The sequence below is a fragment of the Polypterus senegalus genome, chromosome 12, assembly GCF_016835505.1.
Source record: "Polypterus senegalus isolate Bchr_013 chromosome 12, ASM1683550v1, whole genome shotgun sequence".
In the NCBI taxonomy this organism is placed as follows: Eukaryota; Metazoa; Chordata; class Cladistia; order Polypteriformes; family Polypteridae; genus Polypterus; species Polypterus senegalus.
In genome coordinates this window covers 132,986,353-133,005,357 of record NC_053165.1, presented here as the reverse complement: position 1 = coordinate 133,005,357, position 19,005 = coordinate 132,986,353, and the positions used below count along the sequence as shown (strand labels likewise).

General features: G+C 38.2%; 1 protein-coding gene across 7 annotated transcripts in view; it reads left to right on the top strand.

The window, feature by feature from the left end:
• The window catches only part of myo9aa (myosin IXAa), a 470,016-nt gene that overhangs the window by 50,417 nt on the left and 400,594 nt on the right, over positions 1-19,005 (top strand). The gene's annotated exons all lie outside the window — the stretch shown is intronic.

Below are 19,005 nucleotides of genomic sequence, written 5' to 3'. Positions count from 1 at the left end.
CTGTATTTTTCCTCTTTATATTCCAGACCATATACACCACCTAATGAAGTCTCACAATCTGAAATATTGTAGATTGTTGGCCTAATTTTGACTTTTTGTTTTTGGACTTTGCTGTATAAAACTATTAAAAAGGCTTGGAGTTTTCAAGCTGCATAATTCGGTATCCGCAGCAAATGTTTTATTAGGTAAAGCATTTTGAATGTCAGCATTGAACTGCTGCATAGTGCTAGTGGAGACATGAGGAATTTGGTTGCTTAGCATATGGCCAGGGTAGATAAATAATTATTAGCCCTAAGGCTCAGTGACCACTGTATTTTAAAAAGAGTAAGCGACAGATTATTTTAATCACTTGGTTAGATAGAAAGTCTTTCTGGCACTTGGTAAAAACTGGATGCTAAAATAAAAAAGGCAAAGTTAAACCTTCACTAAAAATACAACACAATTAGCAATTCTAAACTGGCCCATTGTGTGGGTAGGTGTATAGTGAGTGGGTCTTATGATGGGCTGTCGCCCTGTCCAGTGCTGTTTCCTGCCTTGTGCCAAACTTATGCTGTGATTGGATTTAACCCCCAGAGCACTGAATTGGATTAAGACTGTTTGGGAATATTATAATATATTACCTTTTTAAAAAGTAAGAACTTTAATAAAATGGAAAGCAAATGCATACAATACAGCAGAAGTTATTCTGATGCAGGTAATATACGGTAATTTGGGTCCTATGGAAACCGCAAGTTATTAAAAGGATCATACTTTTTATTGCATAGACTATAATTTATGATTCCAATTTTTTTCTATTGGAATTGCGCTTCTGCTCTTATTAATTAAATATACTGCAGTATATTCTTGAAAACAGAAGTTAATTTTACTGACTAAAACTGCCTAGGTGACTTGCAGGAGTCTATAGTCCTATTTTCATTTTCCCTCTTCAGCATAACATTGAGAATACTGCAGCAGTACTTATTTTGTTTTAAAAAAATTAATCCATATACTGTAATATTACTATGAATGGCTCTATTGTTGTCTTAACTCTGAAAGGTGTCATAATGTTACTCCGTTTTGACCAGTCAGGTCTGCTATTGTTATAGTCCCGACTCCCGAAGGGAGACAAGCACACTACTTTACTTCTATTTGGAGAACATGTCAGATTTAATGACTGCAGTTGTTGGTTTTCCTTGCCTTGAGAATGTTACATGACTAGGAATCACAGTGGATGATGTACAGTATTAGATAAATGTCTCTCGATTCTCAATAGAATTCTCAAAGTATCACAAACTCAACTCATTAGGATAGTTAATTAACAAGCCGCCTGGTAGCATCAGTGGCAGCAGGAATGTTTTCCAGGTATGACAAGTTCAATTGCAATCCTCGCCCTTTTACCATTCTTTCGTAGTATGACAAACACAAGATGATATTCAGAGGAATTGCCCTTATGTCTGTTCAGCCAGAACCTTTGTCTTCATTTTTCTTTCATCAACATTGAATATTTTATACTGCCAGATGAGTCCTCATTGGTTGTTAACTGTCGCTCTTACAACTCGAGACAAAATCAAACCTATTTTATTTTGTCAGGGCAAGTTCAGTTGCTGGGGATGTCAAACTACGTGAAATGCAATCACAGGCATGTGCTGTTACTGCCCCTAACTTGCTTAGTTGATGTAAATAAAGGTTATGACTGAAGATCATGGAAAAATTATGCTGTGTAACAGGGTTTTCATTTTTGCAACACGGCGAGACTTAACTGGTAATAGTTTCCTACTTTGTAACTTGGGCTCCTGAAGCGGTTAATTCGGGGAAGTACTTGTGAGTTCAGAGATGAATGAAATGTTCTGGGATTTACAGGTTGTAACAAAGGCGCTATATTGGTGCCTGGCCTGACATAGACTCGCACTGGAGGCACGTTAAAATAAACCAAGAAACTTTTATTTTCTTCACCTGTGGACAGCCTCCTCTGTCTGATTTCTTGTATTTTACATACCATAAAAGAATGGAAAAAAGGGCAGAGATTGCTGGTGAACATGCTGCAGCTCTTAACCTTTCGTAAAGTGGCAGCTCTGTCTGGCAGCACGCTGTTGGTTCTTGGAAAAAGGGGCAAGCAGATTGGTGTTCGCGTGCTAAATGTGACATTGGCTGGGATTTTCAGTCATGCAAATTGACATGGTGCAGTGACAAAATCCATGACTTTGGTTGGCAGATCTGACACACTGCATGACAAAAAGGTCACGTAATGTGACATTGGCTTCACTAGTTTAAGATTTCCAAACCTTGTTTGCTTTGTTTAGTCGTAAACCGCTTTAGTCACTGTCTTGAACGGCTTCTTGTTTATCCAGCCATCAATTAACAAGGAGGTGCAAAATTAACATATAATTTGGTCCGTTTACACCAGTGCCTGTTTATCATAAATTATCAGTTTTAATAAACAATAGGGATAGAAATGGAAGAGAAGAAAGTGAAGTTTAGAGAATCATTCTGCTTTAGTCCTCAAATCTTTTGGATGATATTTTTAGAAGAGAAAATCTCAATGAGAATGAAAACACTAATAACCCATAAGATTAAATATTTTGTTATTGGTGTGGATTGGCTACTAATTAAGCAGTTGGATTGGAACAAAAACCTGCAGCTTCTTTGGCCCTCAAAAAGTGAATTTAAGGACCTCTGCTTACAAGTATCATCTTTAGGGGGGCAAGCACAGTTGTTTTGGACACTTTCTGCTTGTGTACATTTTTGTGTTCAGATTGTATTGGTTTAAAATAAGTAGATATTTATTGCCAGTTATTCCCGTTACAAAAACATTTCCCATGATGCTTCAGCAGCAAAGCTTAGCAGGTAGAAAAATTTCTGCAGCTCACTTTAGCATCTGTGCTGGTAGTACTAGAAATGATATTTACAAGCTCCGCTATGTGAAAATTACTTGAGGTGGGAATACTAGTAAAATCTTCAATACAACAAATCTAATTGCTCACCTCATGACAAGGCATACTAAGGAACATGGCGGCTTCTGAAAAGCAAGTCTTCTATCATGGACAGTCAAGTTGGAGTGCTGGCCACACATGAAGTTGTTAGCCACCTAACAGAACCCACCATTCCTAGGTACGAGAAGCCACTTGTTTACTGGAAAACTAATCAAAGTAGTCACCCTGCACTTGGCACAGTTGGTGAGAAAGTACCTGTCCGCACCTTGTACCTGCATAGACTGTGTAAGAATATTTAGTTCTGCATCTCATGTGCCAAAAGAAAGATAACCAGGGGCTCTTATTTGTCGAGATCAATTTGCACTGCACTAGTCTCGTAGTCTGTGTCCAAAGCAGTTACTGTACAAGGCTACAGTAAATGAAAGTATGATTAATTTTAATGGTTATGGCAGATTTCTTTGTTGTTAATTTTAAATAGAATAGTTCTTGGAATTGTGTAACTGAGAGCAGTTAAGTTACAAAATTTATAACTCATAGATCATATATTTTGTTTATTAAGCTAATATTAATGTCGCCTTCACAGAATTAAAGTGATTTAAAATGAGAGAAAATTATATAACTTGGAGACTGTTTTTGTTTATATGTATGCCAAGAGTTGGTATCATTTTCATATCAAAGAATAAATGCACTTTGATTTTACATATTTTAAGAATATTGTTTTATTACACTTTCACAAATGTATTTATCCAGTGTCAGAGGAACCACCAAAGGTTCAGCCTCGGTATCGGATGGCTACCCAGCCCCCACCAAATAAGTGGCTATCAGTATTGACCAGACATTTTTATTTGATACATCACTAGAAAAAAATACACTTTATTTGCTCCTTCCTGTATGTGCTGATTTGTAAGGAGCTGCTTAGTGTTTATATGCTTTTCATATGCATTTAACAATAAAAATGTAATAGACAAACTTTATATTTACTCTCCCAATGAGGATATACATATTTATAGAGAGAAGCAGGATGTCAGTAAAAACTAAAATGAACCGAATATGCTTCAGCTGGCATTAGTGCGGTATGGAAGAGTCAGATGTTAAAGAAATACATGTAGTGAAACCATATCAAAAATGCATGGAAAAAATGAAACATTTGGAACTAGTCAAAATGTCGTCCTGATTGTCCCTTTCTGCACTCTGCAAGTGCAGGTTCATCCATCTTGCCTGCTTGTAGGGAGCAGAGACTTAAGGAAGAACAGCCACCACTTGCACTGTGTGACCATGAGCAGGTCTCTTCAGATTCCAGTTGGAGAAACAGAAGAAATGTAGCCAATCGTATCTCAAATGGTGTAAGTCGCCAGGCTAAAGGCATCAACCAGATAATAAAAATACATTATTATTATTATTAAATTGTACATGTACAAAATAAGAAGCAGCCTACCTAATTAGATCTAAGCAGTACAGTCTATGTTCATGCTGGAACTATTAGAGGCACGTTTATAAAGCAATAATAACTCCTATTGATATACAGTTTCAGATGTAAATAGAATTTTGTTTAACTGCTATAGAAAAGAGAAAAAAGATTGAGCTCTAAAGCATCTGGGATTTGAAGACTTAAAATGAGAGAAGGATGAGAGGCTCTTTCATTGTGCCAAGGGTGACTCTAGACAAAGCCTCTGTCTGAGTAATCTGCACACAATGACATACTTTCACTTTAGGGATTAACTGATTGTCTCTTAGTTTGCGTCATGGCCCACCTTACAGGAGTGATTTAGGTCAGCCTTAATTGTATATAGCACCTTTCAGGGTGGAAACCATTCCAAAGCGCATACACATCTTAGATTCATGCATATATTCATACAGTTAGCATGTAGTGCTTTATTCAGGGTCGCACCTTATAATAAACCACTTCTGACAGCCAGTAAACCATCATAATGGAAGGAAAAATCTGTTATTCTGAATCAGTTAAGGACCTTCAACCTTTATGTCACAAATAAACATCTGTACCTTATGGAAGTGTATGCTTCTATGTTTTTGTTTCTTTGCCAGCGTACATGAATTCCCTCTAGTGAGAACAATGCAAGCTTATTTATGTAGCAATGGCTCAAATCAAACCAGGTAAAGTTATAGGAAAAAAAAAGGGCAGGCAAACTCTATACTTCCCACTTGCGTAAAATAAGAACGACGGATTATGGCTCTCGGGGGAGGTGGGGGGGATTATACAGTACTATTGCCAACCAAATGAAATGAGACATGCTGACTGGTGCTCCTCAAGCAGGATCCACTTGTAAATAAAATGTGTCAAGGTCAGCAGAAGGTTAATTGTGCTAAGTAAACAAGCAAACGTGTTAAAGAGGGGTAAACGAGAAAGAAGTTCATGTCCTGGTTGGGAGTGAACTTCATTGTTCATTTCTCTCAGTATCTCATTTTCTTATTTCATTGAAGTGCTGAGGCCTTTTTGTAGGTTCTGGTACAGCTGTTTTATTAGTTATTTTGATACAGTGCAAAGGCCTTTTCTCAAACAAAGCTTAATTCTGTATTGTTTTATTTGTTCAGATTTATAGCATGTTCTTCTAACGTGTACATGTTAAACAAGTGAAGTAATGGCACCAGTGTGATCGATGTTGACAATATGTTTTTAGACAAATAATTTAGGAGAGGTGGAAAGTGTTCTTATATAACGAAAAAATGACATCAGCAGCTGACACAAACTGGGCATCTGACCTCTTATTGCGGCAATGTCACAGTTTTTTCCTGCTATCAGTATGGAGGCAAATTATTTTGTTTTTTGCACAGATTGCCCACAGAAAAAGGAAACATTACAAACACTTGCAGCTGTATGTCTATGATGAAGTTCAAAAAAATCTGTGTAATGCCAGCTGGTATTACCTCTTTGTTAGGCCTCCACAGTTTACATCCAGAAACCCGTTTTGATACCTGCTGTTTCTGTGTTGAGTTAAGGTTGTAGACTTCTACAGTAAAAATGAAACTGTAACCTGTAAATGAGTTTTTTTGTTTTTTCTTAATTTTCTTGAGAAACATCGCATAATTTGACTTCAGGGACTGATGTTAATTGGTTCCAGAGTTCATCGCTTAAGCATTCAACAGCCACTTTTTGTATGCCACTAGTATAATATACGCAAGGGCACATTAGTGTAATCATCTGGTTGTCATTGGTGTTAGAGCAGCCTGCAGGCCTCAAAAGGATGGCTCTTCTGGATAATTGTTTTCACTTTCTTACTACATTAATTTGCTCATTGATGTTGTTTATGCACAGTTGCATATGTGGAATAAGTATTAATAATTACATTTATATAGTGGTTTTCTAACCTACTCACAGCACTTTCTATAGACAGTAGGGAAACACTTTAACCACCACGTATGTGTAGCATCCATCTGGGTGATGTGATGGCAGCTATTCTTGCGGCAGTACACTCACCAAGCCTTAGGTATTGGGTGATGAAGGGGTGATGGAGATAGTTAACCAATAAGGGACAGGCAATGATTAGGGGTCCAGAATGACCAGTGTGTGATGGTCCAGGACATTGTTAAACATCCTACTGTTTTCGAAAAATGCTCAGGGATCATCTGGACTATCGGGTTTATATTTCATATGAAGGACAGAGAAGTTCATTTTAATTATTCTTTTGAAGGAGAGTGATGGTTAGTGCAAAAAAAAATCATTTTTTTGGTATTTTAAATAGTAGATATTATATACTGTACATGAAATTGTGGTTTTATCACTCTTAGCACTACAAACGTCATGCTTCTGTGTGTGTGGAATAGCCTGAGCTCTCCCCAACCATCTGCTCCTTTTCATGCCAGGGCTTTCGCAACTTATCTTGATATATATTTCAAACAGTGGTTCTCTCAGTCTTAGTTCTATTTTTTTAATCTCTGCACAGAGCATGTTAATGTATTGTTTGCTTGCACATCTCTTATCACTGGGGGATCTAATTCCCTCTGTTTATGTTACAGTTGTTGGAAGAGGAACTTGGATCTGATTGTTATCTGCTGGTTGGCTAGCCATTTAAACACTGTCATGCAAGTATAAAAGTAGGAGAGTGTATAAACTAAAAAAGGCAGGGTAGTGGTTGCATTACCTCAGCTCATCAAGTTTTACTTCACATGCCATCTAACAAGTAAGGTTAGTGTGTGGAAGAGCATATTAGTGCCATCAAAAGTGAAATAGTTTCTTGAAATTAAAAATGGGGCACATTGATTCAGAGCAATAGCTGAAGGCACGTTTGCCGGAAATCCATCTTTACATTTTAATAACATTCTTGCAGTGTGAATAGTCAGCTTTGAATCCACATTTTCAGTCAGTTTTTCTTTTACATGTCACCTTTCCCAGTACAGACCACTACGATACTTCTTATCTCACAGTACATTTCAACTGTGATCATATTAATCAACAGACGGGTCTGTGTAGTAATACTGTATTTTATCATACTTCCAGTATTTCCAGCACTGTACATTTTCGTTACTTATCACTAAGTTTCTTAGAACCAGATGACCATCATTTAGCTACAACTTAAATATTTCTGACTGGTGACTTACAGGGGCATTTTAAAAGTGGAAAAATCTATGATGCTTGTGAGACACTCTTCCAGTTTTGCAGAAAATAGAAGTGAATTTCTTTTTTTTTTTTTTCTAACTGCTACATGTTCCTAAAGACATATTGCATGGGGTACTTGACTGGTGTATGTTTTTGTTATCGGGGCTTCCTATGTCCACACCTACACATTGTTGCGATTTAGTATTCACAGCCAACTTGATGTGAGATGAAAACCAAAGCAGATTCATTGAGAACATGCAAAGTTCACCTATATGATAACTAGGCACAGCATTCAAACCAGGATATTGGACAAATGAGGTAACAGTGCTAAATGTTATGCCACAGTGGCACTCCATTTTGAGTTCGTAAATATCTGTGAAGCTTTTCTAAAATAAACCGATAGTAGAAGAGTGGGCTGTGAGGTTTTAGGCCTCACTTTTATAATCTCTTTTTTGAATCACAGAGTAACATAGTGCTTAAGGCTTTGGACTTCAATCCCTGAGATTGTGTGTTAAAATCCAGATACTTAAACTATGTGACCATGAGCAAGTCACTTGACCTGCATGTGCTCCAATTTTTAAAACTAAAACAAATGTAAGCAATTTCTTAACATTATTGAAGGCAACTTGTAACATTTATCCGCCAAAAAGGACATTGTGTAGCACCAGAAAAGAGGAGAGGAAATTGGAAAAACGGAGAAGGATTTTAGAAGAAAATGTTTGAAGATAAATAGAAAGAAGACAGAATATTTGAGGTTCAAAGTTGACCAGGGTTCAGAAGTTAGCCTGCAGGGAGAGCAACTGAAAAGAGTGGATAAATTTAAATATCTAGGATCAGTGGTAGCCCAAGGTGGAAAATTAGATGCAGAGATAACTCAGAGTATGGATGGAACAATTGGAAGGAGGTATCAGGCGTATGGTGTGACAGAAGAATTATGACAAAGGTTAAAGGTAAGGTTTTTAAGAGAGTGTTAAGACTTGCAGTAATGTATGGAGCTGAGACATGGGCAGTAAAGGGAGTGCAGGAGAAAAAGTTAGATGTGGAAAAAACTAGAATGTTGAACTGGACATGTAGAGCTACTTAAAAGGATAGAAGTGAGACAGTCAGAGGTACAAATAAAGTTGGATAAATAACTAAGTACAGAAAAGTAGGTTGAAATGGTATGGACATATGATGAACAGTGGCAATGAATATATGGACAAAAAAGTGATGGGAACGGAAGTACAATAGAAGAGAAAGTGAGGGAGATGGATGGATAAAGTAAAACAAATCTGAAGGAAAAGGTCTTAAGTGGCGAGGACGTGCAGGACTAAGCTGTTTGTAGAAGGCTGATTAAGCACATTGACACCACATAGACATGGAAAAAGATGAAGAGGAGGAAGAAGAAGAAATTTAATTTTTTATACTTATAACACTGAACAGCGATGATTTTGCTTCCTGAACTCTTTTGGGTGTATCTTGGCCTGGTGATCACATAAATCACCTTAAAAATTTTTTTTACGTACTGTTTTATTACATTCACCTATTTATTGATTTCCTCTCATATTAGAAGTACACATGTACATTACAACAACTAAAACTGGAACTTCTTTGATGATCTGAAAGTAGTGGCAATGCTGCTAGGCATGAACTGCAGATATTCCAAGTACTGAAAATGGAACAGTCACACTAAAAAATCTCATTACATTAGAAATATCTGGCCTGTTGCATGGGCAGAAAAGTGTGGCAGATAAACAATCGTCAGTTTAACATAGATATTTTTGCTTAGTTTTCATATAAAACCTGGACTGACTAAACTTTTTGTGAAAGTAGTAAACACGGAAAATAAAGGATTTCCATATTTCAAACAGATATTTCCATGAATAGCTGATGCAGAGAATAAAGAAGGCATTTTTGTTGATCCACAATTCAGATGCATCATCAATGACCAGCAGTTAGAAGATATGCTATTGGGGCAGAAGGAAATTGCATGGAAGGCTTTCAAGGATGTTGTTGAGATTTTTCTTGGGGAAAAAACATAGCACCAAACTATATCCAGCTGGCTGACATTATGCTTCAAGGATACAAAATCATGAAGTGCAACATGTCGCTAAAGGTTCATTTTCAGCATTCACACTTGGAAAACTTCGTAGCTAATCTTGTTCCAGTTAGTTGTAATCTTAGTGAAAGGTTTCATCAACACATACAGTTTTGCTTGAAAGTTTATGAACCCTTTAGAATTTTCTATATTTCTGCATAAATATGACCTGAAACATCATCAGATTTTCACTCAATTCCTAAAAGTATATAAAGAGAAACCAGCTAAACAAATGAGACAAAAATATTATACTTGGTCATTTATTTATTAAGGAAAATGATCGAATATTACTTATTTGTGAGTGGCAAAAATATGTGAACCTTTACTTCTCAAAACTGAATCGTGCGGGATCGAACTCATGACCTTTTGATATCCCGTCAGCAGCTGATACCATTACACTACCGTGGCAGTTGTGATAAGTATGTGTCAATGTGGCACAAGGCGGCTTTTTTTCTGCAGTTATATTTTTGAATAAAAGCATACTTGTTCTGCTATATTTGTACCTTTTGTGAAACTGTTAATTTGATATTTGGACTTCAGGCTTCATACATTATATAGTTTATGCCTACATTTTGTCATCTACTACTAGAATATAAAAAACGTTTCTGTTTTAACAATGTGTTTACACGGATTACTGTAGAAACGGAACACACGTGAAATGTGTGTATTCCAAATAATGATCTATTATTTCCACTCTAAAACTCCACTTCACTCCCAGATAATCAATCAAGGCATGAGCCGGGAGAAGTTTGTGCACGTTCTAAGTTGGTGGGGGGATGGAATAGCCGGCTACTTGCAACTTTTCTTTATCGGCACATTTAGATTAACGAAAGACGCTGGCGGAGAGGTGAGAACAGTTTTAAGAAGCGATTTAAGGTGGGACGGATCTACGAGTTTTTTCGTAGGCTCTGGTAATTCTAGTGTTAAAGCTGCTGCTGAGGTTACACTTGCTTCAGAGGCATATTGGTTAGCCTTTCCACAAGTTTATGGAATACGTTTCACTGGCAAGTGAATGCAGCATCTTTTGATTCTTGGAGGGAAATGTTCTTTTATTTTGTGCTCAGATTTTATGTTCATTGTAGTATGAATCCCAAATTAGAATGATTAAATATAAGTTTGAGTGGCACATTTAGGGCAACTGCGAGCCATTGGAAAATGAAATAACATTTAAGTTGCCCTAGTTTTCATCAAAGGAAAAGCAGAAGTTGAAAAGCCACACCCATTTTCATTCAGTTCATATTAAATCCCTTTTGAATTCTGTGCCCTTTGCCCCTTGTCATTATGCTCTTTCCTGGTCTGGCATCTTAGCAATTTATTCCCTCTGTTTTTTTTTTAGTTCTTCCTTCTTGTAAAATTATAAGCTATGATTTTGATTAGTCATGTTTAAACTTGTACACTGCCAAAGTGTAGCAGACTAAACACACAGAGAATAATTTCTCTCCTCGTCCCCATTAGATTTGGATGGTCATACTCAAAACTTGGTGGCTTGGTAAATTCATTTCATAACCGTTTTGTCTTATTTCAGTCTGAATGCTGTGTGGTTATGTAAGGAGCCTTTTCTTTTAATACCTATACATATATATTGTTTTTTTTGGTCATGTATCAGCCACTACATTAAAACAAGCTGCGTAATAGTATGTAGGTCTCCCTTGTGCCACCAAAACAGCTCTGACCCATTGAGCCATTGACTCCACAAGACCCCTGAAGTTGTCCTGTGGTATCTGAAACAAAGATGTTACCAACAGATCATTTAACAAGGCGGGGGGCCTCCATGGATCGGACTTGTTTCTCCAGCATCCCACAGGTGCTTGGTTGGATTGAGATTTGGGGTATTGGGGGCTAGGTCAATATCTTGATCTTTGTCATGTTCCTCAAGTCATTACCTTAACAATTTCTCTTTTATATACAGTCTATCCATCTGACTAAAGAGACCAACAAACTGGTTTGATTTTATCCTAGCCAGTCGCAGACTGTTTGGTCTCATTCTTTAGAAATATCACAACAGATGTTAGGCTTCTCTGGGCCATATTGTTGACCGCCTCTGACTGGCTAAGATTATGTACATGAAAGCTACAACTGAAAATCTCTAGAAATGTCATCTTATGTGACATCGGCTTAAGAGGTTGTGATTTGAAAACAGTGTAAACTAAGTTAAGTTCATTGTAATATGTACATAGTACTGTGAAATTCTTACTTGCTTAATTCATCAGAACAATAATAGAATACAATCTTTTTGAACCTGATTTTTTTGTCCCTCTCTAGGCGATTATTATGGTCATTGTTTCTCACTAAATCTAGAGCCTCAATGCCCGATCACTATGCATGTAGTGGTTGTGGATGTGAATGTTGTGAACTGCTACAAGTACTTTGGGGTGTACATCAGTGACTGACTGTATTGGTGTAGCAATGCAGCAGAACTGCATAAGACAGGGCAGAGAGTGTGGTAGTGCTGTCCCTTTTTATGTTTTGTAACTCTGTGATGACTAGTGCACATTTCTACGTTGTGTTGTGCTGGGCTGGTAACTTCACATTAAGAGCGGCCCACCAAATCAGCAAGCTGATAAAAAAGGCAGGCTCAACTATAGGACACACTTTCAACCTCCTGGAGGTAGTAGCAAAGGAGGTTATGAAGACAGAACTAATGGCCATTATGAACAATGCTGCACATCCTCACTCTGACCCGCTAAAGACTTTCAGCCAACACATTATTCAGTAAATATGTGTCAAGAAATGCTACTCCGCTCCTTTATACAACGGCAGTATGTATTTATAGTGCCCCACTGGAACTCCTCTTCTATATTCATCTTTTTAGTAATTCTGGGGTATATTTGATGGAGGTGGTGGTTGTTTCTTATGATGTTTATTGAGCTTCTGCAAAAAAGCTAAATTGTTACCTTGGGGCAAATAAAGTTTTATCCTTACCTCTATTATGAGGTACAAATGCATTGAAAACAGGAAAAAAGCAGTGGTAAACAGTTTATGGATGTACATGTCTCATTGATTGATCTATTAATGTCTGTCATAACCAGGGTTGCCAGGTCTAAGTAATATTTCCAGCTCAATGACGGCTAAAAGTCCACCTAATGGCTCTGTGGACTAGCCCAATGAATGACGTTATCAGCAACCAAGGGGAGTTTTGGGGGATGTAGACATCTTGGTTTGGTTCCCCTTAGAGTTTTACCGCTATCAATGTTGGTATATTTCCTCCTGGAGTTTTGGATAATTGTCGGTATATTCTTCCTTGGAGTTTTACCTCTATCAATGTCTTCCCCCTTGGCGTTCTGCCATTTACGCAGCCACATGTAACCTTTAAAAATAGCAGAAAGACCTGCATAATGCCAAATCAAAATTTTTGCTCACACAACACTTTCTAAAACAGCCTAACTTGGCATGAAAAACCACTCATATGGCAACCCTAGTCACAGGGCTCAATATCAAGGCAGATGACAAAACTGGAATAACAAAAGGGAGCACAATGTAAGATTTTTTCAGTACATGAGGAACAAACCTGGAATCGATTGCAAAGGTGAAAGCAAGCTTAAGAGAGTGACTGTACAGTACAGTTAAAATCGGAGGGGTATAACAAAGAAGTCTGAGAAAAATAATTCAAATGCAATAGAAAGCTGATCTAAGTGTGACAGTATGCACTGTCCACACGGAGACTATGATGTCCTCCTTCCAGTTTTGTCAAATTGGTTAGTTCAATCAGAAACCTATTTCAGTCTTGCTTTTTACATTTTCAGGGAATTAAACAAAGTCCAGCAAAGAATGAAACTGGGCTCCAGCTACCATGATGAGGCATTGGTGTTTACTTGGTCAGTGTGCCCTCCACTTTGCTGTTTATACTTTAAATAAAATGATTCCACATGAGATCTTGAAACATTCCTTTTAAGAACACAGAACAGGTTTTTTAATTAACTTAACATTTGCTGATGAGCCATTAGAAGCATCCCTCCTAATGTAGTTGTTTTGTGAGTCATTTAGTTTTAATTTTCTTTGTAATTCTCTGCACTAAAGGTCCTTCTATGGATATACAGTAGCAGATGGTACTAGTCCAAACTTATTTTTGCCAACTTTAAAAAAAGCCAAAAAAAGAAGAAGTTTTTCTAGGAAACCTGACACATTAGTCTCCCAGCTGCCTCTAAAATGCCACATTGTTTTTCCTTGAACGACAGCTGCAGTGCTCAGAGTGTTTCCCCCCCATGTAAATTGGATTTTTTTTTTCAGTAAATGAGACTGAAGCTGACAAATCAGACAGATATTGTTCATTCTTGAATCACAGCCATAAATAAACGTTTCCAAAAAAAGGACATTACATGTGTTCTAATAATTGAGGCTGTTTGTTACCAATTATGAATTGGCTTCTTGAACCGAAGTTTTTATGTTGTAGATGGTGTAACTAAAAAGAAATGTTCTAAAGTTGGAAGAATCTAATGATGAAAATGTTTGAAGCACACTGAAAAACTTGTCTTAGAAATAATCACATTTAAGGGTTACATTTGGCATGCATTTTTAAAGAGGTTTGGGTGACATCCACATATAGCAAACTGGCTCTTTCTGCTCTAATGCCCATTCACCTGTTGTGTAGGCAGCTCTTATTTGGCCACTGGATTGGCACTGACAGCTGAAAATTCAACAGATTGCATTTTTTGCAAGTCTTCCAGCAAATTGACACATCATAAAAGAACAATTAAAATTCACAGCATTTTATACTTGTGTTTAGTGGATGTGGGGAGTGTATGTATAAGTATAGACACTGCTAACCTTTTTTATACAGTATATGTTAATGTCAATTTATCTCTTTAGCACCTTAAATAACCAAAGTTAAACAAAATTGCTGTAAAAGCATAATAAAATATATCAAATTAAAAAAAAAAGCATTTCATTATAAAAGGGAAGTGCTCAAGAACCTAAAAAGCCTTTGAAACAAATATGCCTTGAAGTGGGCCTTAACAGAAGTGGCAGTCTTATTAAACTAAGGTGGGCTGCTCCAAAGCAGCAGGGCAGCTACTGAAGAGGCACTGTCTCACTTAGATTTTAAGTGAGAACCAGGAGTAGTCAGAAGTGATTGCTCTGAAGACCTTAAAGACCTTGAGGATGATGCTGAACAAGGTAGCTCCATGAAGTAAGTGGAAGCTAGACCTTGCACAGCCTTGTAGAGTAGAGCCAAGAGCAAATCCTTAAATTTAATTCTGTACCTCACTGGGAGCCAATGCAGTATGGCTGAAATTGGCGAAATGCAGGACCTCTTCTTTGTACCAGTGAGTGTCCTAGTAGCTGCATTCTGCAGTAATTGCAGATGAGACAGCACACCCAAGCAAAAGGTGTTGCAATAATCCAGTCAGGAGGAAATAAAGGCATGAATGACTATCTCTAGGTCCTTAAAAGAGAGAAAAGATTTGAGCTTAGATATTAGTTTGAGATGATAAAAACTGCTCTTGACAACTGAATTTATCTGACACATTTGAGCTCCAAATCAAGAATAAAAGCCAAACTCTTAACAGTCGAGCCGAGTGTAATACTCCCTAAACCTAATTTCAAATTCAATTCAAGTTCTTATGTATATGTGTATGTTCCACACTTGTTACAGAATAGTTCAGTATCTGGATGTGATGTGGAATTCTAAAGCTAGCAACTTCTGGCAAATGGCCTAGCTTAGCAAGTGGAAGGTATGAAGCCCATCTGTTTAGAGTATCAATAATAGAGTTGCCCCTGATAGTATGACAATGAACAAAATAAAAATGTTAAGAAATGTTGCCAATCCAATAACCACGGCGACGTATGACGGCTGTGTTAACCTGGACGAGTTTGCAGAATCTGTGACTTGCTACATTACCAAGTGCACAGAGGATGTTACTGTCCTGAAGAACATCACTACTAGAGCCAACGAGAAACCCTGGTTCACAGCACAGGTGCGCGCGCTGCTGAGAGAGAGAGAGATGCTGCGTTCCGGTCCGGGAGTACAGCTGCCCTTAGAACAGCTAGGGCAAACCTCTCTCGCTCTATCCGCCAAGCAAAGCGAGCGTATGGCAAAAAGATCCAGCACCACTTCAAAGACGCAAAAGACTCCCGCAGCCTATGGCAGGGCATCCAGGCTGTCACCCAGTACAAGCCAGCATCAAGCAGCTGTGAGGGAGATGCCACACTCCCTGAGGAACTGAACAAGTTCTACGCGCGGTTTGACGCACTGAACAACATGCCGCCGAGGAAAGCGACACCTCTCATCACCGACCAGACCATCTCTCTGCCTGCAGCTGACGTGAGAAGAACTTTCTCCAAGATCAACCCATGTAAAGCTGCCGGTCCGGACAACATTCCAGGTCGAGTGCTGAGAGACTGCGCTGATCAGCTCGCCGAGGTGTTCACAGACATCTTTAACACTTCACTGAGCCAGATGATCGTCCCGACGTGCTTCAAGTCCACTACCATCATCCCAGTGCCAAAGAAATCTTCAGTTTCCTGCCTGAATGACTACCGGCCCATCGCACTGACCCCCATCACCATGAAGTGCCTTGAGAGGCTTGTCATGGCACGAGTGAAGAGCAACCTCCCCCACTCACTGGACCCTATGCAGTTCGCCTATCGCACAAACAGGTCAACTGAGGACGCCATATCCACTGCACTTCACCTTTCCCTCTCTCACTTGGACAATAAAGACTCTTATGTTAGATTGCTGTTCATAGACTTCAGTTCAGCGTTCAACACCATCATTCCCCATAGACTGTGTGTGAAACTGAGCAAGTTGGGACTAAGCACCTCACTCTGCAATTGGATACTTGATTTCCTGTCAGAGAGACCTCAGTCTGTCCGAATCGGTGACACTTTCCAGCACCATCAGGCTGAGTACCAGAGCTCCTCAGGGCTCCGTTCTCAGTCCACTTTTGTTTACACTCCTGACTCACGACTGCACTGCCCTGCACAGCTCAAACCACATCATCAAATTCGCCGACGACACGACCGTGGTGGGGCTCATCAGCAACAACGATGAGTCTGCGTACAGAGATGAGGTGAAGCAGCTGGCTGCCTGGTGCAGTGACAACAACCTGTCGCTGAATGTGGACAAAACTAAAGAAATGGTCATCGACTTCAGGAAAGCTCGCTCCACCCACACACCACTTAGCATTCACGGTTCCACGGTTGAGACTGTAAAAAACACCAAGTTCCTGGGAGTTCACATCTCAGATGATCTCACCTGGACCACCAACACCACCTCCATCACCAAAAAGGCCCAGCAGCGTCTACACTTCCTGAGACGACTGAAGCGAGCCAACCTGCCCCCTCCCACCCTCACCATGTTCTACAGGGGCACTATAGAGAGCGTCCTAACCAGCTGCATCTCCACCTGGTTCGGAAACAGTACTGTTGCTGATATCAGGCGGATTGAAAGGATCATCAAAGCAGCTGGAAACATCATCGGAACGTCTCTTCCGCCACTGCAGGACATCTTCCACAGACGCTGCATCAAAAGGGCCTCCTGCATCGTGCTCGACCCCTCTCATCCTTCACACGGACTTTTCACGCTCCTTCCTTCTGGCAGACGCTTTTGCAGCATCAGGTCTCGGTCTTCCAGGATGCGTGATAGATTCTTCCCACAAGCCATAAGACTCATGAACTCATTTCCAGCCATCACACTTCCCCCCACACACACCTGGACTGTGAAAGAACTATGTTGCACAACTGCACTTTATACGCATCATGTCACTTGATGCACAATATCTCCTGCAGTATGACTACACTGCTGCCAACACCCACTGGACTAAGATTATACGCTGCCATATAAATACTTGCACATGTTTATGTGAACATTGTACACATAAATAACCTGTAAATAGTATTATATAGTACCTGTATATAGAAACCTGTTACATTATAACCTTCTACCTCCTGCGCATCCAATGCATAATGTCACTTTGCACCTGTTTTTGCATATTTGCACTCATGTTGAACTTGGTACTTGAAAATAACCAGGGTACAGTTTCTGTCATAATGTAACATACTGTCAATCTCAACTGTTTAAGAATACGGCATTCTGACTTGATTTCTACCTCTTCGTCTTTTTCTAGTTGTAACTTTATTTAAAAACTCTGTCTAGTTTAAATACATATTGCACATTCTCTAGGTTAAAATGTGTCACTTATTTATTGTCTATTTCATATGCCTATTTATTCTATATTCTCTGTTATGCTGTTCTATGTTTGTCTACACTGAAAACCTGGAGCCACGTCGTCTCGTCTCTCTATGTACCTGTGCAGTGTATAGCAGAAATGACAATAAAGTTGACTTTGAAAGAAAAAAAAAACACCATTCTTCCAGGGACCTGTTTGCAAAATTTGGCTTGAATTCTGATGGGGATGGAGAAAGAAGCTGTGTGTAAATTGTGGAGTGTGGATTGGCTGGCCAGTTGTGAAAGTAGCTGAAGTAGCTTCTGACTCGGGAGGCTTGTCAACAAATTCCCCCAATTATGCACACAATTATACACAAAGTCTTATAAATAGATTTCACTGACAGTGGGATAGAATTGTTTAAATTCCTGGGGAATCATTTATAAAATGATTACATAAACAGATGTGATTTTTAATTTCCATGGATTTGATCGTATGTGAAAAGTGGTATTTAAAACATGAATCTGACCTGAAAAATTTCTAAATATGCATACTATATGCGTTTCTTCGTGCACACATTCACCAGTCGACTGCTACTCACTCACTGCTCTAAATGGGAGACTCACACATAATGGTATATGAGATATATCTATATATCTATATATATATATATATATCTATATCTATATATATCTATATATATATCTATCTATATCTATATATATCTATATCTATATATATATATATATATCTATATATATATCTATATATATATCTATATATCTATATATCTATATATATATATATCTCTATATATATATATATATATATCTCTATATCTATATCTATATCTATATCTATATCTATATATATATATATATATATATATATATATATATATATATATATATATATATATATATATATATGACAAAAGAAAGTAAAGTAATTAATTAGATTTGCCAGTATTGACTATCAAAAACTTAAAGGCTATAAAACTTGCAGAAGTGCAATGTAACAAGACTATTAAGTAAAAGCAATAGGACTGGACTGATTATTGTGTTTAAATAAAAATGTATGCATTGCTACAATGCATTACAGTGATTTTACTGTTGACTTTTAAGACATATCAACTGTTTCTGCATCATTATTTTGAAAAATGTGATTCCCCCCTTGGCGGTCTTGCGTCATTAAACACTAATTACAGTAGTATGCTGTTACTTTATACAATACATGTACAGAAATATTTCATATGTAAAGGACCATGGCTGCCATTGATCTACTAGGGGACTTTGCCTGAAGCACACTGCGCAGAGAGCAAGTCTTCAGAGATCGGTTAGACTTTCTTGCTCGTGATGGTGGGTG